This window comes from Dromaius novaehollandiae, chromosome 3 (genome assembly GCF_036370855.1).
Source record: "Dromaius novaehollandiae isolate bDroNov1 chromosome 3, bDroNov1.hap1, whole genome shotgun sequence".
NCBI lineage: Eukaryota > Metazoa > Chordata > Aves > Casuariiformes > Dromaiidae > Dromaius > Dromaius novaehollandiae.
In genome coordinates, this window is record NC_088100.1 from 118,729,724 (window position 1) to 118,757,050 (window position 27,327).

The 27,327-nt window shown below is 43.2% G+C and overlaps 1 long non-coding RNA gene across 1 annotated transcript in view; it reads left to right on the forward strand.

Moving 5' to 3' along the window:
- LOC112980012 (uncharacterized) overlaps nt 1-27,327 on the forward strand; it is a 55,287-nt gene that overhangs the window by 6,534 nt on the left and 21,426 nt on the right. The window contains exons 2-4 of the long non-coding RNA XR_003258327.2: nt 15,492-15,583; nt 15,983-16,097; nt 18,809-18,907. This is a non-coding gene — a long non-coding RNA (uncharacterized LOC112980012). The remainder of the gene's footprint in view (nt 1-15,491; nt 15,584-15,982; nt 16,098-18,808; nt 18,908-27,327) is intronic.

Sequence of the window (27,327 nt, forward strand, 5' to 3'; positions counted from 1 at the left end):
GCCCAAACAACACAGCATCCAATAAGTATGCAGTGATACTGACAGGCTCCTGGTTCTTCTCTGCTGTGTTTCACTTTTCAAGTCCAATGCCAGCCAGGAAGGCTTTTCCCACATAAGCATGCCAGACCCATCCAGTGCTCTGTGTAATGGAAAATGCCTTCTAGTAGCAACAGTCAAATGTCAGTGGTCTTGGACTTTGAGAAGAGAGATGACCTTAAGCTAGAGCAGCTGGCTCAGGGTTTATGCTTTAAATTCTCTAGCCTCAGTCTGCCCACACTCAGGGTTTTACAGCAGTCCCTGTGTGAGATAGGAATGGAGGTCTGGAGTTCAGTCCCTCGATGGTTCTGCCTGGGTCTGTCGCCAGTTCAGTTGCTTCTTGCTGGCATAGGCAAGTGTGGCTTAGGCTTGTTGTCAGTCTGCATCTGTCTAAATGCCTGATTTGGCAGCATCTTTACTGTGACCTCTGAATGTTCACAGAGATTCACTCTAGAGCTTACCCGTCATAGTTAGAGATTAACAAAGATGTTAGCTAATGAAACCCTCAGTAGTGTCAGAGAGTTGCACCACACGGAATAAAGAAAACAATCTGACTATAATTAATTTTTAATTATTGTTATTTAAGTATTTTTACCTTACCTGTGCCCTAACACCGACTGCTTGTCAAATGGGAATCTTCCACTCTGAACCATATCCTATTGATAATTATCTGCCACTGAAATAATGGGGGTTTTTTTCTTACTCTTTCTTTTGTTCTTCCCTTTCAAGAAGCTTTTTGGTGAGGAAGGACTTGAGTGACAAAATTTAGAGGCAGATTTTAGTTCCCTTCCAGACTTCCCCAAAATCTGTAGGGAAAAAAGGGAGTGACTTGGTTAGATCCTTGCTCTATTCATTTCAAATTATCCATATTTTTTATTATTCCTCTTCTATCATGGAAACATGCATTCAAGGAAAACACCTGAAGGGTAAAGATTTCTATTACACCAGCAGCTACCAGTGTCATATGCAATGATTTTGTCTGTGCAAATGACCACTTGGTAATGTTAAGGCCTGGGCCATTTGTTTTGCCACTGCTTAATTTTTAACTGCCTTGAACATCCTTATCCCCATTTGAGCTTTATAGAGGTTCTCTTTAACTCTGTTGAAAAGTTCCTTTTACTACTTTCTCTAAGCCAAACCTCATTTCCCCCCCCCCCTTCTACGGCCCCTTTCTTCTGTAGAACATTTTGCCCTGCAACACTTCACAGATTTCTTTGTTACTCAGCTCATGTTCCTATGCTCTTCCCTTATGCTCTTTGATTTAAGCAGGCTTCTTCTCTCCCACATGAGATAATTATTGATCACAGACATTATATGATGCTCCTGGGCATTGATTTTTGTGAGCGTGAGCAGGAGAAAGTTTCTAGGAGTTAACTGATGTGATTTTTAGTATCCTGGATCTCTCATTCCTCTTATACCATGATTTAGTAGATAGGTTGCTTCAGGAAAAGTAGTTACTGTGCTGGGAAATGCCCAAGATTTGCTGTTTCAAACTATTCGTGTTTTCCAGGCTCAGTCCTCATGAATACAGTCTCCCTTTTTCCCCTGGTCTCAATCTCCTTGCCTAGCCACTCCCAGTATCTCCCTCTGATGATACATTTTCCTCTTCTGCCTTCCCTCACAGCTTCCAGGCTCAGCCTTATTCAAACACTGACACATTCTTTCCATCCAGCAAGACCAGAGCTTGCTCCCTTCTCCATTTGATTTATAAACTTTCCCCCCTCCCAGTGTAATAGTTTGCAGAAGAAGGACACAGAACAGACAGATGCAATTTTGTCACCTCTTGTGCCAGATTCTGATCCATCCATAGCAGTCCAGAACTACCACAAGTCCCATGCATTGCATTTAAGGCACTACCTTGCCAAACTTTAAGGCACTTCACACAGAACAATCCCATTTATCAAACACAGCATCTAAGTTTCCTATTACAGTCAGTGGAGGGGCAGCACCTGAGATCTACCAGGAATTAGCAGGTCTGATTAAGTTTGGCATCTATTTCTTCAGTTAAGAATGGGAGGAATCAACAGGAAATGTCATGTATCTTCATCCAGTTGGCATCGTCTCTGCTTCCCATTTTTCAGAGGACAAACATTTCATGGATCAGTACCCTTCAAGCAAAGTAGAACCAAGTATCTGTGTCTTCCATTTCTTGGGTGAATGTATTCTGCACTAGACTGTTGTTAATACTGTTACCACCACATAAGATGAAGTTTGTCATGCTCTGATCCCGGCTTCTCTGAGGGACTTGCAGAGAATTCAGAAGCCCAAAATAAACCATAGAACAGTGCAGCAGGGAGAGATACACCAGTCTCCATAGAGGAGGTACCAATGAGCAGCAATGGGCAACTAAAATTAAGTAATCGGGAAGTATCTAGGCTGTGTAAGGAAGCACCTCTTAATATCGGTGCCTAAAAGATTAAGCAGTCCTGAAAGGTAAGGAAGAATGGATTACCGTGCAGGTTGTAGTGGATTTGGGGTATCTGAGTCCCACTGTAAGCCATGTTTGGGCAGATGGGATTCCACTCCTTTTTAACCCTTTTATTGTAGACTTGGATTGACCCCCTCAAGGTCACTATTCTTGCAGATGCTTGCTAATATGACTGCGAGATGAGACAAGAGCCTTTCATATATAGACTGTTTCTCTCAGATTATGTCTGAAGGAAGCAAATTACGATCTGTGATTTGAGAGCAACATCAGAGTCTATCAGGTAAACTACTGCAGAGCTATCATGTTTTGCCTTAAATGAAATTACTCCTCAGATCAAATTTCTTGCCACTTATATAATACTTTTTTTATTCTCAATAAAAGCTGGTTCAGACAGGATTAAATGTTATGTATTGTAAGACAGCCTTTCCCGAAAGCTGTGAAATAGAAAAACATATGGTGCTCCCCTTTCTTAGAGATTCATTTGAATCATGATGCTGACAGAGGCTGATTTGCCAACAGATATAAATTTTGATCTTGGAAAAAGGTACCCATCTCTCTGACAGCTGTGAGGAGTGAAATGCTTTATTTACCAACACAAGAATGGCGGAAATGCATGCTTTTCTCATACTGTTCTATGCCTGATCTAGAGGGATTTTAAGAATGAGTTAGAAGTCCAAAAAATATGAGCTATTCAGTCCTTGTCTTTTTGTTGCCCCTAGCTTTGTAATGTCAATTGGACTGAAATCAGTAGCTAATGTGACACAGAGCACATCTGAGCAGATATCAGGCTGTCACACTTTTGGTTATAAACAACCTGATACACATATGAGCTAGCTATTTAGAGATAAGTGTCTGTAGCCCAATATCAATTCTCCAAAACATATAGTTTCTTTAGTAAAGAGCAATGGTTTTGGGGAATGTCTTTCTAATTTAAAAATAAATGGACAAGCATCTGTGTGTTACAGTTTATTCCCCAAAGGCAGAAGTGTTAAACACTTGCTGTTTGAGCTCTGCTGTTGTAGTACATAGTGATAAGTGGCCATAAGTAAAGGTACGTGTGTTCTGTGGTGCGTACACAAGCCTTCATGAGTAGATCCTTCAAAAATACATTCTACCACAAAGGATATATTGGAAGTCTAAGCGGCAAGCACTGCTGGACAGTTCAGGGATTTCTGGTGGGGTGGTGAGTTTTATACATAGAGCATAAAGAAATTTTATATTGTCTTACACACAGCCGCCTGGGCTCTTCGTCCACGGTGATAGCTTTTGTGCAGTGATTAGTGGAAGAGTGATGGATGTCCAGTCTGTTCCAAGGCATAGATATCCACACAGGAGTATAACAGTTTCAACCAGACATTCTGAGAACACATGAAGGCTTTTGCTTGAGTAGTACTTTCCCTAGGCTATTGATGGACTGTGAAACATTTTTATGACATAATCCAGTGGTGAGGATAGGACTGAATGGCCAGTCAACCTGTGAGCTACAGTGGAGTCTGTCTTAGGTGTAACAAAAAACTATGTAAAACCTATGTCCTTTACTTCCCATCACTAGAGATGGTGTGGTCACATATGCTTCAGCAGGTCTATGGCTATGTTCAGGAGAAGTTTTATCTATGCACTGTCAAGTACTGATTGCAGCAGGAACTTTCCCTGATACTGCCAAGTCCTTTTCTCTCATGTGACAAGCAGAGGACTGAATTTTCTGAGACTGTGCTTGGTCACTTTGCAAATACTACATTGACAAGTGACAGAGAGCTCCCAGATCAGAGCAATGTTGCATTGCTATGAAGAATTAATATAGGAGAAAAATGCTAGTTTTTAAGCTTGTTCAGGAAAAGAGGAAATTGCAAAGCTTCATCTGAAGTGTAACGCACCTAACTAATGTTGGCAAGAGCTGGGAACATAAAAGTGAAGGTTATTGTAACCAAGAAGGCAAAAATGATAGAAACTGCTTTTCAGGCAATGGTAGCTGATTTTAGCAGCATGCAGAGAGACTGAGTGCCCTGTTGTAAGAGGACTCAGGGAAGGCCATGTGGGGAAGGAGGCCAGTGGTGTCTAGTTCCTCGTTTGTCTTAACAATTCTTCTAACTATGAGAGAGTTCTCATACTATCGATGCACTGTCAATCTAAGTCACTGCTCCCTAAGGTATATTTATTTTCTTCCTGATATTGATCCACTTCTTTCCACTCCTGCTGGATTTGGAAGATTATTTTAAATTATTCCTTGACATAAAAAAAAAAAAAAATCTGCTTGAATTCCTTTTAATCTAGAACAGGATTAATATTGCATCTGTTGATCTTCTTGTGAGTTATTCTCACCCAAGGGAAAGGTGTACCTAGTACATTGATTTAGAGAGCTGAGTCAAGTACAATGGGAACATGGGTAGGGAATATCCTGTAAGCCCTGAGAGGCTTACAGGTGCTCACAGTGGGGATTATTACATTTCTGATTTCCCAGACAAAGAGGGGTAACAGCTAGTGGGATTCTGGATAGAGGATGCTGGTGAGCTCAAGGAAGGAAAACTGTGCAGCTGCTTTCAGTTGTGAAAGGCACAGGGAGAGAGGACAGTCTGCAGTTTTCCACCTTTGAATAAAAATGCCTGATTTCTCTTTGCCTTTTTAGTGTTGGTTCAGCTTTTTGCTTTAGCTGAAGACGGGCATCAGGACTTCCTTTATGGAGAGAGAATAGTTGATTGTGGCTCTCTGCAACCCAAAGAGATTTTGTGCACTGAAAGAGGCCTAAGGAACTGGTCAGCACTCAGGAAATATGCATGGGGCTCTGTGTCACAAGTAGTTGACAAAATCTCACTCCAGCATGCAATTCTCCAGGGCTCTATAGGAATGCTGGCTGAGCCAGCCGGAATAATTATTAATGACATGGTTGTAAAGACCTGCCTTGCCGAATCATGTCACCAGAGACTGAAAGATTCAGTCCCATGATCTCATCCTAAGCATCTGAATAGTTTATCTGCAAGACCAGTTCACATCCAAGGTTCCTCTGTTCTCATGTTAAACCCTTTCTCTAGTTACTTGAGAACTTTTGCCCCTATGCGCTTACTTGTTAACAGACTTCTATATTGGATTTTACTGCATTTAAAAGAGCATTTCTGATGTCCAATTAAACTGGAAAATCCATGCCCAACAGATTTTTTAAGTATGATTCTCCATCTAGTCATTATCATTAATGAAGTCATAGCTTCCTGAGTGATTCTTGTGTGTCCTTAATTAGTGCCTCCATTCTGTATCCACCCCCTCACTGTGGAAGTCAAGCTGTGGGTTTCTTCCTGGTTCTCAGATCCTTCGTAAACCTCAGTATGCACTAACACCTCTCCAATCCACCAGTCCCTCTTCTCCTCTGGCCCCTGGGTGGTTTCTAAAGCTCTTGTCCCAGAGATAGTGTCAACATCCCTCTTCCCCAAATACCAATGCCAATGCTGTGGCCAGAGGCGTTCCCTGAAGGCACGTTACTGTCTTTGAAGATGGCCATCTCACATGCACAGGATTAAACTGGCTGCAACTGTACAAAGTTTTTCCCATGAGAACCTGAATTCTCCTGAGTTTTACCTTTCTGCGGCATGTTCATCACAGCCTCTTACTGAGGGCAGACGGGGCTTATTTCACTTGGTTGCCCATGGGAAATTGGCAGGGTAAAGCATGATGGACCTCACTCTTTTGATTCATACGCTGCTGTATTTTTTTTAGTTAATTGCTTGATTTTCTGAGACAGATCCCATCTGGCCCTGATGTTTTGTCAGCCTTGTGACATTCTAAAAAATTTTATAACTATTTTTGGCATGATCTCAACTTTTGACAGTATTTCTGCTTTTTTCCCTAGAAAATGTATGGCTGTTCTTGGCATCTTTTCCACGTTCCCCATTCCTTATAAACACTGCGCAGAAAATTTGTTTTATCAGCGTCTGCTTCTTCTATAATTTAGCCCTCTACCCTTCTAAGGAACTGTCTGCTTAAACATGTCATGTTCTCTGGCTATCTATAATTTTTCTTCATCAGAGGAAGCATTCGTGCAGTAGTTCTGTCAGTCTCCACTTGCTGCTTTGCCCATCTGCCTTCCACACACCTGTGGTTTCTTTGTCTCTCATTATAGGTTTCGGCTGACCTCAGGTAGTCTGCCCAGGACTTTAATCCCAAATTGCCTGCTAGCACATGAAAGGAGAAGACTTGTGATGACAAGCTTTGCAATTACTGCAGCTCCATGTAATATACTAACTGAAGCACAATGGATTTAGTTCTTAATCTTTCCAAGACAGATGGATCTAATGCTAAAAATGCTTGAAGTCACATTCAAATGATCCAAGAGTTAGAACGCCAGTCTTCATTTATTATGCTTATCAAAGAGAAGGTCAACAGATGATTTATTTGATCAGTGTGTGATCCATAGATGCTTATGCAAAGAGAAGCGATGTGAGAGTTGGGAAGGTTTTTCAGTGTTGTTGACAAAGACACAGCTAGATAGCTAGTGCAGCTAGACAAATTAAACCCAAATAAGGTGCAGTTTCTCAGGGTGACCTATTCGATGTCTGTCTGTGTCTTACCAAGAAGGAACAGAAATTCCAGGTTCCAACTGGCAGGTCCCAAAGCGGTTTTTGCCCCCTTTCATCATTTCCCCCAAATTTCCCCATGTCAGTAGTTTTGTAATCATTTGAACCTTGCTATCTTTTCTATAGGCATGAGCAAAGACTTTTACCAGAAGAGTGTCAGAGTGAACTTCCCTGTTTTCTAAAAAGAAAGTATATATGATCTAAACACTGCAATTCCTTTTAAAGGACTACCTGAAATAAAATCATAGTTGTTTGGATTTGGAGGGACTTCCTGCAGTAGAGCAGGACTCCATCTAGTCTAGCACTGTACCAGTTGGTGGGACCTCTAATGGCCCCCTTTTGGTTTGGCTTTCCGAGGATATTTTTATGAACCTCACACTTGGGTCTACATACGCCTTCTTGTCTGTGCCAAGATCTGCTGCCTGTTCTGGCCCTAGTGGCTTCTCACAAGAGAGTAGTAGATATCTGTTATCGGTGGTAAGTCCCTAATGACTAGCCTTCTATTGTACTACTTTTTGTATTTCAGAACTTTCTTATTAGCACTGCTTAGGGGGAGGAAACATCCCATAAAAACCCTATGGATTTGATGATACCGAGGTTGCATCAACTGTAAGAATTCAGAAATACTGGGAACCGTAGGGGAAATTGTGTGGGCATGGTCTCTCTCCCTCTCTTCATTTAGTCTCTTAGCAACAGCAGGCCCAACGGGTATGGCAGTGCTGGGTATGTAATGTCCCCATTGTCAGATGAAGAAGAGCAGAAAAGATTTAGTGCAGAGGAGAGGAGGAAATGGGGGGAGGAAGAGTCAATAAGAACAATGAACCTTAACACACTGGGAGAGGGAGACAGCCTGAAAGAAATGACAAAAGGTGGTTTGCTTGATACACAGTTATCAATGAATGGGTTATTGTTTTAGTAGCAATGGGATGCAGGTGAGAAAAAGGTGTCCCGGGCTTTCAGATGGAAATACGTGTGTGCTGCCATGGGATTCATCTCAGTCCTTTCCTGTTAATGATCCCCATTGGGGCTTTCTACACAGATAGATATCATTAATTAATATCCAAGCCAGGAAGCTCACCTGCTGTGCTTCTCTTACCCAAGAAACCTTGCTTGGCTCACCTGTGCTTTGTCTGTACAACAGTAGTGCAAGCCCTGACTGAGACCTCCTTTCTCTTTCCATATATTTCCTGGGGAGGGATCGGGGCCCTGGGGATTTTAGTAAGCAACAGAGTACCTAGGAGCTGTGTTTTGCACCCAAGTGTGTAATCCCCAGTGCTAAGTCCATGCACTGTAGTGGTGACCTTAGTGATGCCAATATGTTTGCGAGAACACAGACTGCCTTACATATGTTAAGTCATTTCCCACATGTTATCCCTTTTCTAAAAGACTGAAATATGGTTATGTTTACTGCCCAACAGGTAGGTTATTTTTTTCCTTCACCAAAAATAGCTTCTTTGTATATAAAACACATCAGTCTCCATCATAATTTCAAAGAGAAAAGGAGAGGAAGATGGAACATGAGTTGAAATGCTCTGCTTAACCTCATTCCTGCTATTGTAAAAATATCAGTGTGTTCTTTTACCTGGAACTGTGCCATTTGCTTCTTTATAGCTCGAGAGGCATTGTGTTAAAGACATTAGGAAACATAGACGGTGATGGCATGGAAGTAGCATAACTGTAGCTTCTGAAGAGCCTCTTTTTCATAGCTGCCAGGTTGATACTGAATTAGAATGCCTTCAGAATGGAAGTGTTATTTCTTCCTCACTTTCATAACTTTCCTTTTCTTCTAATGCCACATTAGCACATAAAACAGGGAAGAGAAGAAAGGATTTCTGTTTTCATTTTAAACATCTCTTGTCTTAGCAACTGATAATCCCATTGGGAATAATGACATACGAAGTATTTTGTAAATCAAAACTAGAGCTTGAAGTCGGAGCTCGAGCTTTAAACTGGCTCTCTCAGTCCTGGCTCATACATTCAGACTTCAGCTTTTCTGTGAACAGAGACCCTGCATTCTCTTCCAAATCTAATTGAGATACAGCTCTGAGCACTTTGACATATCTCACACCGCCACATTTTCTATTCAGCATGTTGACATTTACACAGAACTGCAGAAGGTATATCTGCCCTCCACTCCACTTCCAAAATATGCTTGAAATAGACACTTTTAAGACAGTTGGTATTATACTATAAGGGAAAATTCTTCACGGCCTGCAGCAAGGGTGACAGCACAATGTGATAGACTCATGGTCTCATATCTGATTTCTCTGGGGAGAGAGTGCTGCATAGGTACTGCGTACCTGCAGCTGCCATTGATTCTAGATGTAACTGGGAGTAAACTGAAATGGGAAGAGACCTAATTCTTAGTTCCTCTAATTTAGACTGTCCGTAGCAAATGAACTGTTAACTTTGTGATATATTCCTACAGATACTGGCCTGTTTTACAGGTGCAGATGATAAGTCTTCTGCATTTCCCCTTGGGAGAGTAAGCCACTCTAATACCCCTTTTGATAGAGGATTTAAATTGTCCCTTATTCAGTTCCTCCCATGTCTGACTGTGCTGCAAATCAGAGAGTGAGAGCGCTGTAAGCATGGAGCTGGGGCCACTGGCCCATCGTGCGGTAATAGGAGAAATTAAGGAAATGAATGTACTGAAAAGAAAGGAGAGAGAGGATGTATGTGCACGAACCTTCAGAAGAAAAGCTTGGGGGGATATCTCTTAACCTCAGTTAGCAATGATAAACTGTGGTGAGAAGCTGAAGTGTCAAAGGAGGTGCTCGAGCAAAGCTGGTAAATGGGAAAGTGATAAAATCAAACAGTATTTGTGCAAGAAGTCTGAAGGCATAGAATGAATTGGCTGACCTGCTGAGATTGTATATACTCCTTTATTAAAATCAGTAAGTGCTTTTAAGAAGCAGTCAGTTTGGTCCCCATTCTGAAATGTGCTAGGCATGATTGCTAGGGCCCTACACCAGGGAGGCTTTCTTCAGAAAGCAGGAAAATTGGTTGAAATGCTAACTAAAAATAGAACCGTAAGAAGCCTAATAGGACATGATAAGATAGGGAAAAATCAGCAAGTCTCTTAAAAAGAGATTCATGCCCTGTAATTTTATGTAAACTGGTGCCCCGTCAAACTATATTAACAAAGAATTTGGCACCATGGCCCTGACAATTGTCTTTTAAGCTCGAAAAATTGAGGGCTTAAGCTGAAAAACATTGAGTAGAAGAAGTAAGAGAGCATGCATTTTTGAGTGTGACTACACCATACTGCTCACTTTGGAATTACTGAGTCTGTCTTACAGCAGAGAATTTGACCCACAAACTCATCCCCTTATTGAGAAACATGTTCTGTCTCTCACATCACCCAAGTAAGAGAAAATCTACAAATAGAGCTTCGCTGACAGTTCTACTGGTGGTGCCAGAGACAGGACAGAATCCAGCTCATTCTCCGTGCTTGCTGTTTCATTAGTAAAGATAAAATTTACAAAAATGTGTAGAACAGATAAATTGAATAAGAATCCCTTTTATAAACTCAGATTTCTGGCTTGCTTTTTAAGGTATTCCCAGCAAACTCTGTTTGCAAAGAGTACAGAGGAGATGCTGTCAAAACATCTCGTAGTTATTGTATTGCTCAGGCAGCACTGAGAAGGTAAGGACACTGTTTTCCAGAATATTGTCATGAGCAAAGAAGAATTTCCATGTCATAACTGAGCCTCTTAGCAAGGTTGTTCTAAGGGAGTATGGAAACTGACTCGTAGCTGATAGTAGCATGCAGATGGAAAGTAACCTTTTATTTAAATTCAACATGTATAATGTCCAATCCTGCAATCCATACCCAGGCAGAAGTACCTGGAGTGGGAAAAGGAGATTCACTGTATGGGACACAAAGATCTCCTCATCACAGACTTCAGCATATTGAGCTGCTGCTGACTCTCAGCAGAGCCACACCATTGCCAAAGTTTCAGTTTTCACATCTGTATGCTCCGAAAAAATCCAAGGCTTTTGCCCAATGTCATGCTAAATTAGGCCTGAGATTGAACTCTGGATCTCAGCTATGCATGCCTAAAAGCTGGATCCAAATATGAACTTTCCACCCAGAGGCCAGCTCTAGGACAGGTTAATTAACCTGATGTCAGAAAGTGAACTTCACAGTATAACAGTTTAAGGGTGCAGATGTATTTCTCCAACAGCAGGGCGAACACTCTTCATCTTTGGCCATACATCCAGTGCAGAAACATCTCGGGAACCAACAGATCTCATCTAACATGACTCAGAAATGTGAGCAGTCCTTTGCACATTGGGAATATCTCCCAATAGTGCCCAAGCTATGTTGTTATTGGCACACTCATGACTCTTATCTCCTGTCATTTTACTCTTCTCTAAAAGGAAATCTTTAAAGTTTTGCCTTTTCTAAATGACCAGCACAATCATTTGAATTTCATTCTCTTTCAAATTCAACAATACTTGACCTGTTAAAGTACAGACACCAGTGTTTAATCTAAATGCCATTTCTAAGCAAACACCCACAGAGTTATTAGGCATTTGCTCAACACAGTACATCCAACTTACATTAAGAGGACCAAGCTGAGACCCATCTGCTTTTTAAGCATTATTTGGCTCAGTCCCCAAAACCCAGAGTAACAAAAAAAGTGGTTTGTGATTCTCTGTTAAGAGATTTTACAAGATAAGCTGAATTTTTCTTTAACTCTCTAGCAGTACTTGGCATGACCAAGGACTTCCTAATATGACTGCCTCACTAGGAACATGCATTTTTACACATAATTTAAAGTACTGTTAATAGTAGTGGGGAAAGGATTGTGCTGGCTTCTACAGAATCAGGTTTACCCTTCTCATGAAAGGGAAGCTCTGCTCATAACTTCACCTGGGCAGACTTGGGAAATGATGAAGCTCTCCATGGAGGACCTTGTACATAAGAGGTGTAAAGCAAAAAAGAGCTTGAATGGCTTCAAAATGAAAACAATTTTTGACATTTTCATGTTATCCAAATTATTATGAAAATATCTGTGAGACAAATGGTTCATTTTCACCATTATTAACTGGGGTTTTGTTAAAAAAACAGTCGTTATTAGCTTTGGAAATTTTAATTTTGGAGTAGAAAACAAAGTTTTTATCAAAAGTGTCTTTACAAAAGCAAAAAAAAACCCCTCTATCTAAAGCTTTAGGTTTTGTTTTTTACCTAGAAAGTGATGAACTTTTCTGAGCAGTCCTGAAGAAAAGGCTTGAGGACTGTTTGTGTTTAGATGAAAAGAACAGAGCTGAATTCTAGTAATTTAGTGTTAATTTCTTTGTCAGTGAAACCAAACTAAAATACCGCAGCATTGTACATTTTACGTATAAAATGAAATGCCATTCCCTTTGAAGTTGATGATGATTTTGCTTGGACTGCAGTGAATCCAGGATTTCATCTATATTCTTTATTAGAGGTGATGTCGCGCTGTGACAGGGATGTGCAACAGCTTTTCAGAAGCAAGAGAAAGATCTGTTTATTTGGACAAAATAATGTTTTTTTCTCTAATCTCTTTCCATTTTACATGAATCTTCGAAAATAATTCAACCTCAGCCAACCAGCCCACATACAAAAGATCAGCCCACATCACTGAAGTGCATCAGAGACATGGAAAATAAGAGACACCTTAACTGCAGGTCATGCCACCATCTCTACCTAAAGCATCTGTATACACAAATACATACAAATTGCATTTATCTCTCGGAGCAACCCCTGCACAGAGCTCCAGCAACTTACTCACTAAGCTCAAGCGTGTTTCTCTCAGCCAGCTGATCTTAGGCCAAAGGGCCAGCAGCTATTGAATCATTTACTGTAAAGAATATGATTCAGTGTGCACTTTCAGCTGAAAGGTCAGAGAAATTGGTACTTTCGTGGAGTTCAGCCCCAGCCCCAAGACACTGACACTCACTCACCACTGTAACTTCCGAATCAAACTTCCTTCGCTGCAGATCCTCACGGCAAATGCGATTCTACCCAGCCGTCCCCACTGACACACAGCCACAATTCACAGTGTAACAGCCCATGTGTTCACTTACGCTCTGTGTTGCTTCCTATTACTTAATTTATAATGATGTTGTCCTACCTGCTGTTGAAACTAATGAACCCTGAGATGGGATGGAGGGTGTAATGTAACTATTCCTCGTGGTGGATAGCCTGTTGTTGAACTTGTATTGCTCTGTGCTGTAACACATCACACTGTCAAGTAGGTGACTTTTAGTCTTTTCTCACTTGGGTAGTTGTCCCTGTCAAGTACCTGCAATTAGTCATTTTCTTTCAAAAGAATAATGAGGATGTAATTTTTGACATTTCTGCCTACCCTCTTCCCCCCCCCCCCAAAAAAAAAGGTACCTCACAAAAGCCACAAAACTTTCTGAAAAGACTCCATAAGGTTAAAACTAACAATTGTCAGTTGGCAGCTTTTGATTATACAGGATTATTTCAGAAAACAGTTCAGACCATTAATGCTTAATAAATTGTATGATAAGGGCTTCAGCAACCATAGACCACAAAAATCAACCTTTATTTCCTTACTAATGAGAACCAAATCCTGTCAACACCAGTGAGCAGGCCAAATTCACCATTCAGTCAAAATGACACCACTGGCTTTTTGTGCTTAGCAGCATCGTCTCTCTGCTTGGCCCCCCTCCTTGAGACAATTTACTCTTAGTTGTCCTTGCAAATCAGTATTCTCATTTCACACTGCTGTCAGAAAGGTTAACGTAAAAACACCTTTCCATCTGGGTGCTATAAGGCTTTTCACTCAGCGATTAAAATGTGCTCTAGGAATATTAATTAATTAAAACTGAAAGCACCCAGATGAAGTCAATGAGTAGCACACAGAGATCATTTTGCTCTGGACATCTGTTTAATTGATTACAACAATACTACAAAATGCTTTAGGATAGAGAGTAAAGAAATGGTGAGCTCACTTGAAACCGCACAGGAATTATATTGAAAACATCCCACTTATTAAAAGAACACCAACCTTGACAGAGAGATTAGGCAGCAGTCAAAGCTTATTTCCCTACCAGGCAGTTTGTATGACTGCAGTGGTAAGCAAGCATGTCTATGGTTTGCTGCTGTCACGCTCAGAGGAAGATGAGCTCTCTGCATCCCCCAAAAGCCTGTATAATCCAAGGAGAGCCCCAGTTCCAGGCTGTTCTCCAAACTCCTCACAGAGAGCTTGGTAGGAGTTGCTCTTCCTGTGACTCTTCATTGCAATACGACAGTTAAACCTTTTCTGGTGGTTTTACTCTGGAAAATTAATCCAGCTTTAGAAGCAGTAGCTGATCAAGTGACTGTTAAATAACACTCTTCTGAGTATTTTTTCTTTTCACTAGTACTGTTGTTTTCATTACAGAAGCAGATGTACGTATCAGGAATTTTAACAATCAGTATAATGGAGATTGCACTGACATATTTTTGTCAGTCGTAAATTAAAACATTCTGCTGCTTTTTGCCACTGCCGGTTTGTCATACTTTATACAGGAACATCAGAAAGGCCGTATCTGCTCAGAGAAAAGGTCTGTGTAGCTCAGCATCCTATTCCTGGGCTGTGGCCAAGAAAGGATGCCTCAGGATGAGTATAAGAACAAGGAAAATCAATAGTACTTCTCCAACCTCCAGTTATTTGTGACTCAGGAGCTTCCCGTCTTGTCGTCTCGCTGCATCTCCTAAGATTAATAGAGCCCTATTTGGTATTCTAGGGGAAGAAACAGGTATTTAGCATGGATAGCTTTACAGGTCCTGAAACGTCTTCGTCAGTGATGCCCATGGAGCGCTCAAAGGATAAAAGCTGTTCAAGTTCCCCAGCTAGTCTGTAGTTCCCGGCCATTTTCTGTCTAGACGCTTCCTCCGTTCATGAGTATTTTCCCAGTCAAACAGCAGTTACCCCTCTGTTCAGATACAGGATACCTTACCAATCTTCTCCGAGTCTTCCCTCACCACCCCTTGGCTATCCTCTGTTTCTTATTGCCTCGTGAGGCATGGATGGACCATTTCCCCTTTACTGCTCGCACCTCCAGGCCGTCCGTAAGGCACAAGCAGAGAGCCAAGGCCAGCAAGAGTAGGAGGGGGCTCTCTGGAGCACCTGCCCAGCGCTGGTCCAGTTCAGGCCTCAGCTCTCGCAGGCTGGACGACCAAGGCTGTGAATCTCAGCTGCCTGTGAAATTAGGCCAGGGAAATTTGTCTGCATGGTTACAGGCAAACCTCCCAGCACACAGTTAGCCAGTAAAGACCTTGGCTGCATAAGGTCTAGGCAGGAGGTCTGAGCCAGCTTGCTCTGGTTCGCCACAGGAACGATCCAGCAAGATCAGAAGCAATCAAAACCATGTAGTGCAGGTGAGAAAAGCAAACACCCAATCAAATATGAAATAACTCATCTGGAAGGCATATCCTGTTGTGTGTTTTAAAATTAACAGCCATTTTACTGTTTCCATAGGAACGCTGAGGAGCATTCACAACAATTTGCCGTACAGTCAACAGACTGGTGAAGCTCTGAATGTGGACCCCTGAATGAAGTAAGACTTGCAGGTGCGATGTTGTTTGACTTTTTAAAGTAGAGTTGGAAAGTTGGTACAGTTCGCAGAGCACAGGAACGTGTAACTGGAGCAGGAGAGTGCCTCCAGCAGAAAGAGTCCCAGCTGTGGTGTTAATAGGTCATTAGGATGGGGATTATTTATTACAAAGCTTTCCCTGGTAGTGCCTTGTCAGGGGAATAATTAAAGGGGTGTAGTACATATCAGTGGGGGCCCTAGAACATTCTGCTCTATAGCTCATGTTTAATCCAAATTACTGCTATGCTCTGCCTTGTGTCAGCAAGACAGGAGCCTCTAGGCAGTTTAAAAAGGAGGTTGCTGCTCCAAAGAGAGAGCGTCCAGGTGTGTGCAGAGGCCGTGTGTGCTGGTGCTGAATCTCATCTTGTCTACACAGCTGACTGTGCACACGAGTGAGCACACTCGTGACAGATACGGATACTATGGATACACACCTGCTAAGGACTGGACTGAGATCCTCCAACTTTGTCATATCAACTGCGGAACAGATGGTGAGCCGTCATCGTTGTTATTTCATATTCCAATCTCTTGGAGAGGGACTGTGAGCTGGCAATTTCTTTTTCTCTGCTTGGGATCAACAGAGTCTTAGAAGTCACACTATTATTATTATTTTAATCTGCTGGGAACCAATGAGATTGGGCTAGATACATACACAGAAACTAATGAGACATAAAAGACTAATAAGACATAGAGACTAATCAGAAACCCTTGTCCCAAACAGTTTAAGTAAATAGGGGCCTGAGTTTGAGGTAAACCAATGAGTGACAGATAAAAGACCCCAAATTCCTTTGTGCCTGCCCATCCCAACATCCCTTCCTGCTGGAAGGGATATCATTTGGGGACGATCCAATGTGTGGGAAATGACTGTCCCTACTCACAGCCCCTTGTAGCCATAATTGTTTGTCATGCGCTTCCAGCCTCTGCAGTGTGAAATCCCAGGGACCTGCACAGGGTGCTTCATGTGTACCCATTTTACAGCATGTGTGTACATGCAGTTGATTACCAAGTTCATGGCAGAGCAATGGGGATCTCCAGTTCAGGCATGGTGACTTTTTAAGCTGCTTTAAGCTTAAGCTGCATGATTTCAGGCATTCATCTGATGATATCCTTCACGTCAGATGAGTACAAAAGGCAATAAAAAATCTTGGTGAACAATTTATAAAGGCACAGCAGAGCTGAGGAGCCAAAACCACAAGTATCGTCTCTGTTAGACAGCAAGATAACAGAAGCTGCAACAAACCGTTCTTATATAATGAACTTCTGTTTTCCCAGTCTCACAAGTTTTTGAAAACACAGCTTTTCCAGGCTTTCCACTGATAACACTTCGAGGCTCTTCAGGGAAAGCATGATAAATAAGCAGTCACTATTGCAAGCATGTGTTTGATTACCAAATTTTTTCCAGAAATATCTCACATTTTATATCGACGCTGACAAACTGTTACACCTGAAATAGGTCAGATGGCTATATAAATACAAGTTACTGAGGGAGATCCCTCACAGAGTCAGAAACGAAGAAAGGTGTCATATCTATGGCAGAAACAAGAATCCTGGGTTAACTTTCATCGTTAGAAAGAGAATTAAGTAATGAAGCTGTCACAGAATTTCTCCAAACCATTTTTTATCTTAATCTTCCTGAAATATTAAATTACAAGAGCTGCAATAGCAGGCTCCCCAGACAAAAGTGTGCCATACATACAAATTAAAAATAAATTATGAATGGCTCTGTAGAGAAAAAATGTAATTCTTCCCATCAAATCATTGAATGAACTGAGGAGAACATGTCTCCTATGGCTCATACAGACACTTAACAAGAGAAGGCTACTATTTGTCTTGCTAAAACAATATCAAGTAATATTTGTGGCCATCTTATGCATTATTTTTTGCCAGGCAAGAAGGGCAACTAGGGCTCTTTAAACTAGTAGTGGAGAAAAAGAAAGATGATCCTTAAAATCTAGACTCCAGGTGCAAATGGATGTTGGATGGAGGATTTTGAGATCCAGATATGAAATTGCACATGCTAAAATCAAGCCCATCTCTGTGAGGGCCCAAGGACTTAGCCCACGCTCAAAATGCTTGTGTTCCTGCTTTTTTTCTTTCTGAACCTTCGAATGCGGGAGGTGCCAGGAGCATGTACAGAGTGAAGGCTGCCTGCCCAAGCACTGCATGTATCAGATGCCCATTTAGGTGTGCAAATGTGTATTTCTGAAAGTGCATCCTCCTGCTCTCACTGTGCTCACAGGGAGAAGAAGGTGCTCAGAGTATTGTCTGAGCAGCACTCAGCTGTGTCCGAAACTAAAAATCCTTTGGGGCCAAATTCAGAGATATGTTGAGCTCCGGCCGATCCGCTCATGTTCTCTAGAAGCTGCAGGAGCCCACTGGATGGCCAGCACTTGATTTTGTCCTAACAGTGATTATTCACAAGTTTCTGGGAGAAATAAAGCCCTTAGCAGTTTGTCATCGTTCCAGGCAGGCAAGAGGACAAAAATGCTTAATCCAAATGAAATTGCTGGCAGAATTTCATGAGATAAAGCACAGCCTGTTACCTGTGCAAAATACCTATATAAATACCTCTGTTCTTGTGGGAGAAGAATTCTGAGCTCTTTAATGACCACAGATGGTAAAGGCCCCCTCTGAACATATTTTGAATGATAATAGCTATAATAACTATAACAACTATCAACAAAGTATCCCAAACAACCAGCTGAGCTCCTGCTGTAGAAATGACTCAGGGGTAAGAGGGATGATTCAGAAGGTGAAATAGTACTTTGCATAGCATGTGGGTGCTCTAAGGTTTCCATCCAAGGACTGACCTTGTGTAGTTTATGAGATCTGACAAGATCACAGCCCTTGCTGCTAAGCTGTAATACAAAGCACTGCACTAACTCACAAATCTGCCACCTCAAATAAAATATACTGGTAATATTCAAATTTCTTATCAAGCCCTCAGCCTTTTAAGTGCATGCAATTTAAATAGTCAAAGGAGAATAAATTCAGATTACATATTGAAAATGCTGTTAAAAACAGCCCAAGGAAAAAATGTTAGTAAGCAGCAATTTTAGTACTACATAAAATTTTTTTAAAATAATCATATTTACAGGTATATCACATCTTGTCTCAAAGCACCTCATAAATATTAGTTAAACCTCAGAACAAGCATTCCTATGATATAAAGGTATAAGCACCTATTTTCTTTGTGTTACAGAGCCACACCACACTTCAAGCAACACATTGCACAGTGAGAGAGCAGCGGAGGAGAGGCTGTGACCCCAGCGTCTTGATAACCTCTGCGCACCTAGGAGAGGTCAGGATTGTACTGTTATTCCTATTGCATAAGTGGGGAAAACAACTATAAAGGTGCCTAGCAGAGGATGCTATGGTTGCTCTTTCCAAATTACTGTGGAGGCCGGCTGTGTGCCCACCTCAGTGCCACCGTGCTGCGCAACTCTAGCAGGCTGTGGCCATTCCCTGCCCCGGCCGCGTCCCTGGGGAAGGTGACGGGTCCGTGGCAGCTCTGGGCTGGATGAGGAGTTTGGCAGGTAGCTGGGGTAGGTTGGCTGCTCCTGCCAAAGAGCTGGTTGTGGAGCCAGTGCATGATTTCTTTCAGACAGTGGAGTCTGGCTGTCATCGTGGTATGAGGGATTGTCCATGCACGGGCAGCCTCCTAATCTCATAAAAAAAATAGGTTGTCATCAGCTACTAGGGCACAATTGCATGATTAGGGCTGTGCAAATAAGACACTTAATGGGGAGATGGTTGTAACAGAACGTCTTTAAAAGCCTGGCTGAGCAGCTGGCTTTTTCAGCTAGAAAGGCGCTTGCAGGCAGCTGGGCCCACTTGCTGCTGCGGGATTTGAGCAGGGTCCTCGCGGAGGGCAGGGACATGTTGGGAGCAGCACTGTGGGTGCAGCTTCTTATCGTAGCGACTTTGCTTCAACAGCTGCTGGCTTGGGAAGGGGGTTGTCCTTCCTCCCCAAGCCCCATGAGCTCCCCCTGCTTTCCTTACCCCAGCTCCGGTATTTATGGTCCCAGAGAAAGGGAATTTGGGTAGCAGAGCCACCAGGGACCCCAGCTCCCTGGGTGAGGAGGAGCTGATGTCTGCTGGCTCAGCTGTGGGAACTGGCTTGCGGCAGTGTCAGATAAGTGTCGTAGCTGAGCTGGGGAAGGGAGGGAGCAGGCCCAGCTCGCTGAGCTGTAGCTAGCCCTGAGATCAGCACAGCTGCCACCTGAAATCACAGCCTAAGGCCCTGTGGGACTCTTCTTAACTTATTTTACATTTAGATTTTTTTTTTCTGTATTTCTTCCTCCAGTTGAAGCTATTTTATTTGACTCAAATTTGCAACTATTTTGCTGCAACAGCAGCAGTTGTCCAGTCCTGTGAATAATTACTCTTACATGCCTTACTTGCAAAGAGTACTTCTCTGAGCAACTATTTGGTTAAAGAGAGCTATGTGAGATATATGCTGTGCAAGACCATTTTCAAGAGATGAAAATCTCTGATGGAAGCATGCAGCTCTGAAAGGAATGTACTTTTGTTGCACTGAGCGTGCCTACAGAAATGCTGGTGGAAAGTCTTCAACTACCTCTGTGTTAGCAGGGTAGGAACAACTTAATTGCAATAATAACAAGGTGATTCTGAAAGAACAAATCATCTCTGCAGCAAGCTATGCCCTAGGTATATAACATTTTTGCAGTGACATTTCCAAACAGTTATTTATCACAGGAGTAGCCCGGTTAGCATGGGCTATGGAGCTCATTGACCCAGTGGCTGGTGCATGCTGCAAATAGTTTTCCTGTTTGATTTCCTGCCTATCTGACCTTTTCCTTTGGGGTGGGAGAAATAGTACTGTGGAAATTGAGATTGTCTGTGTGTGGATATTACAAGCAAAATGGCCTTTTCTGAATTAGCTGGTTTGCTATCAGGGAAGGAGGGAAGCTTAATTAGGTAATTATCATACATGCCTGGGAACAGGACTCAAGTTATTCCTATGATAGACTGTCAGTTTGAAGCAGTAGTCACTGCTGCTCTTTATCTCCTGAGAGCTATGGGGGTGCTTTGGCAAAGTGAGTTTGAGCCTCTTGGAGCAGCATAGTGACAAGCTGGGAAGAGAAAAAGCCCTCCTAGCAGGTAAGTATGGAAATGTTCACCCACCTTGTAGGTGCCCTATGGGATAGGGAAATGAGAGGTATTTGGTTACTTCCTTAATGCACTCTAGCCAGTCGCCCCGTGATTGTGACTTTTGCCTGAGGATATAACTGCAGCTAGGAGCTTGTACTGAGAAATCAAGAGAAACCAAACTCTGTGGAATCTGCAAATAGATGTGTTTCTACTCTCTCCTTTTGTGGCTTTCTTGCATCTCAGTGGATTTTTATTGTATATGTAAATAACAGAAAGATGCAAACTGTACTTAAATACAGTTGAAAGTTATATCTTTCTGGAAAGGGTTTTTAGCTTCTGGCATAAGAGAAACCTGTACAAGTTGAGAAAGATTATGGTAGGCAGTTTGGTGCAGTTACATAGTTGCTCTCCTATTTAAGTTTCTTTCCTTCTACATTAACCTACCATTTTCTTCTTCCTAACCGTGAGGAAAATAAGTCATATCAGGACTATGCTATTTGTAAGCTGTGAGTGCTCAGTTTAAAATGGCTAGTCTATCTGGCAATTTTCACCTTCTTTTTCACAAACTGAACAACAAGCATTTTTGAGGGAAATCATGGAGAATGGTTTTTGTGACTTTTTAATATGAATCTTGGCCTCCAGGTGGTTTGTCAGCGCTCTGAACTGCAGATGTGTTTTGGTGGGACACGGTGGTCCAAGGGTATTTCAGTTCTGTTTTGGATGATCACAGAATTTAAGTATTGGCCCTGGGTCTGGATCCACTTGTATGATTTAATTTAATGTATTGTGTCTATGCAAATGCTTACAATGGATTTTCCTTTTTATAATATTGATAAATGAATGGAAAACAAATGAAGCCAAACTAGTTTATGCTTTTATTCAAGCAAATGCGCAGATAACATATTTTAGCAAATGACTTAACAGTAAACTAAGCATATTCATAGGGACTAATATTCATAGATTCTCCTCTTAGCCTGCGAAGTGCACACAGCGCTATGGGTACTCTATGAATAACAAACTGGGACATGTATTAGGTGTCCTGAAATAAAGTAGAGTTACAGTCATGCTGCTTCCACCAGCTGCTGCAGCAACAAGTTGCTTACATAAAGGGAGGAAATGTTTCAAAGCTATTTCCTCTCATACCAGCACCGGGAGGACCAAACTCATGCTATGACGCTAAAATAGGTCAGCCAGAAACTCTGTATTTTGATTCACATCTGACCCTGACCTTGCACCTCTCTTTAGTTTAAGCAAGCCAGTGTGAATCCATCAACTTACACTCTCTTGAAGAAGAGCAGATTTGAGCACTGAGCTATTACAGAAGAAATACAGAAACAGATCATCTTTCTTTTGGGGGAGGTGGTGGTTTGTTTTTTCTTAGTGATGACCAAACATTCTCATAGTTTCAAGTACTTCTTTGCTGTGGCCTTGTCCTGGGGGATTGCCTTAGCCTTCTCTTTGTGTTTTGCTAATCAGGCATTCACATGAGCACTTGCCTCGCTTTTGAGAGGTCAGTGTTCAAGTTTCTGCTGTGCCACTGGCTCGCTGTCTCACCCTGAGCAAGTTGCTTAGGCCACTTTCTCCCACCACCCTGGCAGTGACGGGCAGAGCCTGCTAATGTCCGTGAGGGTGAGATGCTGACGGGCGCTGGGGCACAAGAGCTGTGGCTTTTCAAGGTGGCACATCGCAGACCTGCTTCTCCTGCCCCACTTCCACAAGCGCCAGCCTGCGTAGCCAGGTTGGCGGAAAGGACCCCAGGCCACCCTGCCCTGCCTTTGGCCCTGTGCAGCAGAGCCCCAGTCCCGTAAGGGTGTGCTGGGGCTGCCTGGCCAAATGCGGGCACTTGCACTGACCCTGTCACGGGGACAGGAGCTCCCCGTAGAGGGACAGGGCAGGCAGCTCTGCCGCTGCAGTGCTGAGCCCCTCGTCTCCCCATGGTTCGCCCCCATAGAATGGGGATAGCAATACTGCCTGCCCTCGTGGAGAGGTTACAAGGGTAAAGGAATTAAGGGTCATGGGATGTGCAGAAACTAAGTTAATAGGCAGCAGATTGTTACCCGAGACAAATAACACAACATGGCTTCCCCTTCTCTTGCATCATCTAATTACAGAAAGCATTTGAAAGACCTTTATTCTTTCTATTACACTGGAACATAATCTATGATGTTTATCAGTATAAAGTGACAGAAAAGCTGCCACAGCAATAGACTGCTGAAAGTAAGATTTTTTTTCCGCTGGGTTTCCATTATTCTGTAAGAAATACAAAGACTTGCTCACATTTTTATGGCTGCTGGCTTCCTTCTGCATTGAATTCAATGCCTCTCCACTCATATATTAAGTTTTAGGTACACTTCAGCTAAACAGAAGGATTATACGTTAATTTGCTGCTCTAAAGATATTCATGCTTGTGAACCATGATGCTGATAGGCACACCAAAGCAAAGATGGACTCTGCCACCATGTAACAGGGGCTTCTGCTTCCCTGATCTTCTGGAGGATGAGACATGTAAAACTCCAGCTCAATTGTTAGGAAAATCAGGAACTGATTAGGTTAGGAACCCCTAACAAATAGGTGAACTACAGCCTTGTGGAAATAAAAATGTGCAGTCAAGCACGTGCATGGCACAACCATAAGTCAGCCTCTCCCTGTTTGGGAGTCAGCTGAAGAAAAGTCTGCAGCATAACAGCTACCACTGTTTTTAAACATTTATTTTGTGGTAGCGCTCAGCAGCCAAGCAGGTCAAGCCCCCTTACCTGAGGTACTGCCCCCCCATGCTGCAGAGAGCTGGTGGTCTGAGACATGAGGCTGGTGAGGTGGCTAAAACCAAGAGGCAGGTCAGAGAGATGTGGCAATGTAACAACGTGTGTGCCTGGTTCCTAGCGATCCTGCACAGTACAGCTGTATCGATCCCCACAGAACAGAAAAGCCAAACAAAGAATTCAAATGCTAGACCCCATTTTGGACTGAAACAGCAACCTCTGCGTATTCAGCCTGCTTCTCAGCCTCTGCTCCGTTGCCACAAAGCTTCCTGCTTCGTACCCCAATCCTCATCTCCTTCAAAAATGTGCTAGGCATGTTGGAGAAGCTCTATGCTGCAGGGCAATTTTTTCTGTGAGGCTGTATTCAAAGTGGTGCTCTCTCTTCTTTCATCCCACAAAGAAGGCCAGAGCAGAGTGAAGTCCCACCAGAGGACTGGAGGTCAGCCACCTCTTCCCGAGGCTCCTCTTTGCCTGCTCAGTTACTTTCTATGCATCTCAGTTTGCAAATTCATGCCCATGGTCTTAGCTAACCCCTTTATTCCGATACCTCCTTGTTTCATTCTCTGAAATGTAAGCTGACCCAGAGGTAGGCATTTGACATGGAAATCTTCCATCTGCTCTGTGAAAATTTTTCCAAGTTGGAGGCCACAAGAAATATGGTCCTAGAAACAGCCAAGACCCTGCATTATAAGTGGTGTTATCTTCCTTAACTATAAGACACTGTGCATACAGTGCGTCCTATTCTTTTCTTTTTTATGATTCTTCTCCTGCCTGTGTTACCAATTGTTCCACTTCCACATGTATTATCACAATTTTTCTTTATGCTTAAAAGAAAAAAAGTTTTTAGAAGCAAATCTTTTGCTTTGTTTTTTTTTCTTGCACTTTGTACAGCCTCCTATAACAAAACAATATACTATGCACTGAAAAGTCTTCCACTCAAAGCGTTCGGATAAGCTCTATTAATGTTACCTGGGATACTCGTTCTATTACCATTTAACTTGGCCAGCTTTCAGTGTTACCTCTCTCAATCAGGCTGGGTTAATCTTTTCCAATTTTCCTTCATTTCATGATATTCTTTGCTGCAGTGTGCTCTTTCTGTGTGATAATTCAAAAGGAAATGTTTCCATCAAGTGTCTGTGTCCGAATGCTGTTTTATGTTTTATTGTTTTTTTCTTTTTTTGCAGTCCAAACTTTATTCCTCTTTTGTAAGGTTGTAGGCTAAGATATGTTATGGCCCAGGTTCATGTCCATTTACTTCACTAGTAGTGTGACTCCTAACAATGTGGGTCTTGCTTTTACATGTTGCATTTCCTCTTACCTTTTTTCATATACACCCTTGCATCCTCTTGATTTCTCTGCATCTCTAGTCATTTCTCATTCATTTCTCTGTCTTGTGGCCGCTCCCAGTATAACCCCTAAAGTCCAGCAGTGCTTATGGGATTTGGGATTGAAGAAGCTGAGATGAAATTACCTCTGCAGCACCTGAGGGGCAGATCTTCGTCTGCCACAGCTGTATTTTGGTCCACCTGCATGGGTGGCACGAGAGGGCATTAAAAACACCAAACAGGCTGCAGACTGAAAGGTCTGGCAGTTCTGTGCTTCCCAAATCTCAGCTGCCTGGCAAGATTTAAGCAGTCACTGCCAAGGTTGCAGAAAGATTCAGGACAGCTAAATCCCTCCAATTCAGTGTGGAAGGTGCTGGCACTGCCCCAGGCTGTGTGCCAGCCTACACAGAGGGTGTGTTTCCCCTGCGTGGAGCCCAGGCCTCCTTGGCTCCTGGGGCAGCGCATGAGGTGTGCTGGGGCCCTGCTATGAAGGCAAGGGGAGCCAAGAAGGAGCCCGCTCAGATTTAATCTGAGCCAGTAGCTTAATGGAAATTAATGTTAATTAAATAAAACTCATTCCTGTTTAGGTTGAAGCCAATGCTAGTTAAGGTGCAGAATTAATCACTCTAGAGACAGACTGGCATTTCCCATTCTTTCTTGTTCATGGGCAGAAACCACCTACATGTTTACAACCACCAGCTCCCTCCTGCTGCCTGATGGCACGGAGGTGCAGATTTGTCGGTCTCTGGGGACCAGCCATATGAAATTGTTTTCTTTGCTCAGGCATTTGCGGAGGGTGCATGGCTGAGCTGTGCATGGGGAAGCCAGCTGGCACTGCAATGGCTGCTCTGACAGTCAGGGAAGGGTGCTGTTACTGCTGTTTCCCAGGGATTGACCTCTCAGAGGGAACAACTCTCTCATCAGTCGGAGCAAATGACCGTCTCACGTGCACAGAGCCAGGCACACCTTCCTAGCTGCAGCAGGTCAGGTATGAGGAGCTACAGCAAACCATAACTAGTGATTCCTCCTGGAAGTGTGAGGGTGGAGGGGAGAGAAGTCAAAGCCTTTGAAAGAGTTTTTCCTTTCCCTTCTGGTGGACTATGTTATGTTAACCTGGATTACAGCATTAGGAAAGGTAATGTATACGATCCCTATGTCCAAAAACCCTTCATGTAGCAGTTCTCAAACTTTTCCAGTCATGTCGCCTTTGAGCCCCGGACTCCAGCCACAGCAATTCTGGCCTCTTTTCCTCTTGTTCACCCAATCCCTCTGGGCTGAAATTAAATGTTATGCTCTTCATGCTGCTGTGAGAACATGTCTTTCAGGAGTGGTACGAGGGAGGGAAGGGGCAGAGGCAGGACATGACTCTCCTGTGGCTTCTGCAGCCCTGCTGGGATTCATTTGGCCCCTCTCCTGCCTGCGAGGAAGGGTGCCAGAGCCAGGGACCTCGATGCTGACCCAGGGAAAAGAGCAGCCAGCAGCTGGGAGGGATGGAGAGGAGCCCAGTGGGGAAGGAAGGCTTGGCAATATCTGCTGACAAGAAGGGGAAAATGTCTTACTAGGCCAGGTGCACTTCTCTCCTTGTGAAGCTCAGACAGACATCGGAGTAGTTTCGAGGCAGCAAACAAACCCTTCAAGCAGAGCTTGACAAGAAGCAGTGGCAGGGTTGTGAGCTCTGGGGCCTGTGGGGCGCAGAGGTGGTGCTGGGCCTGGCACTGGGCAGGGGCTGAGCAGCCAGCATGGGGTGGAGGGGTCCCAGCTTGGGAAACATGCAGGAATTGCTTCCCTGAGGGGAAAGGGAGGTGTCCCTGGGCCAGAGCAATGGCTAAAGGCGATACCAACCCACCCAAATTATGCACTGCCATTAGAGCACCTCCGCTGCAGGAGGGCTGGGATTAAGACTTGTTGCCAAATCACTGTGAGAAGAGGTGCTTCTTAGACAGGGCATTTATTACCTGGATACTGGATCTTCCTGCTGTCTTGTGCCCTTCCTCCCCACTGCCACACCCAGGATGGCCACTCATTTCAGCCCCAGAGTTGCTGTGCTGCCCAGGCTGGGAGGACTCGTTATCAGGGTAGCAAGGTGAAGTGATGCTGTTCTAGTGTCAGGCGGAAAGCCAAGGACAGCACTGCTCAAGTACCCCAGGTACTTGAACCCTGCCCCCCTTGGAACCTGCCAGGAGAGGTTTGGATGCAAATACAGGCGTGTTCACAGAACAAACCTCTTCCCCCTCCTGCAGAGATTGTAACTTAATCAATATAGTCTAAAAGCAGACCATCCTACAGTTGCTTTCCATGCTGGTGGTTTTTGCCAGGAGCAGAACAGCTCAATATTAAAAACTCTGTGGCCCTGCAGGCTTGTTTGTGCCTGGGCACCCACTGCTGCTACAGCCCGAGAGGGAAAAGAAAATAAAACCCAAGTGCAGAGCAGGCAGCAAAGCCAGGCCTGCTGATAGAAATGAGCACAGATGGCAGGCAATGCACTTAAAAGTACTGCAGGGCTTTCTCCCAGTCCAGGGAAT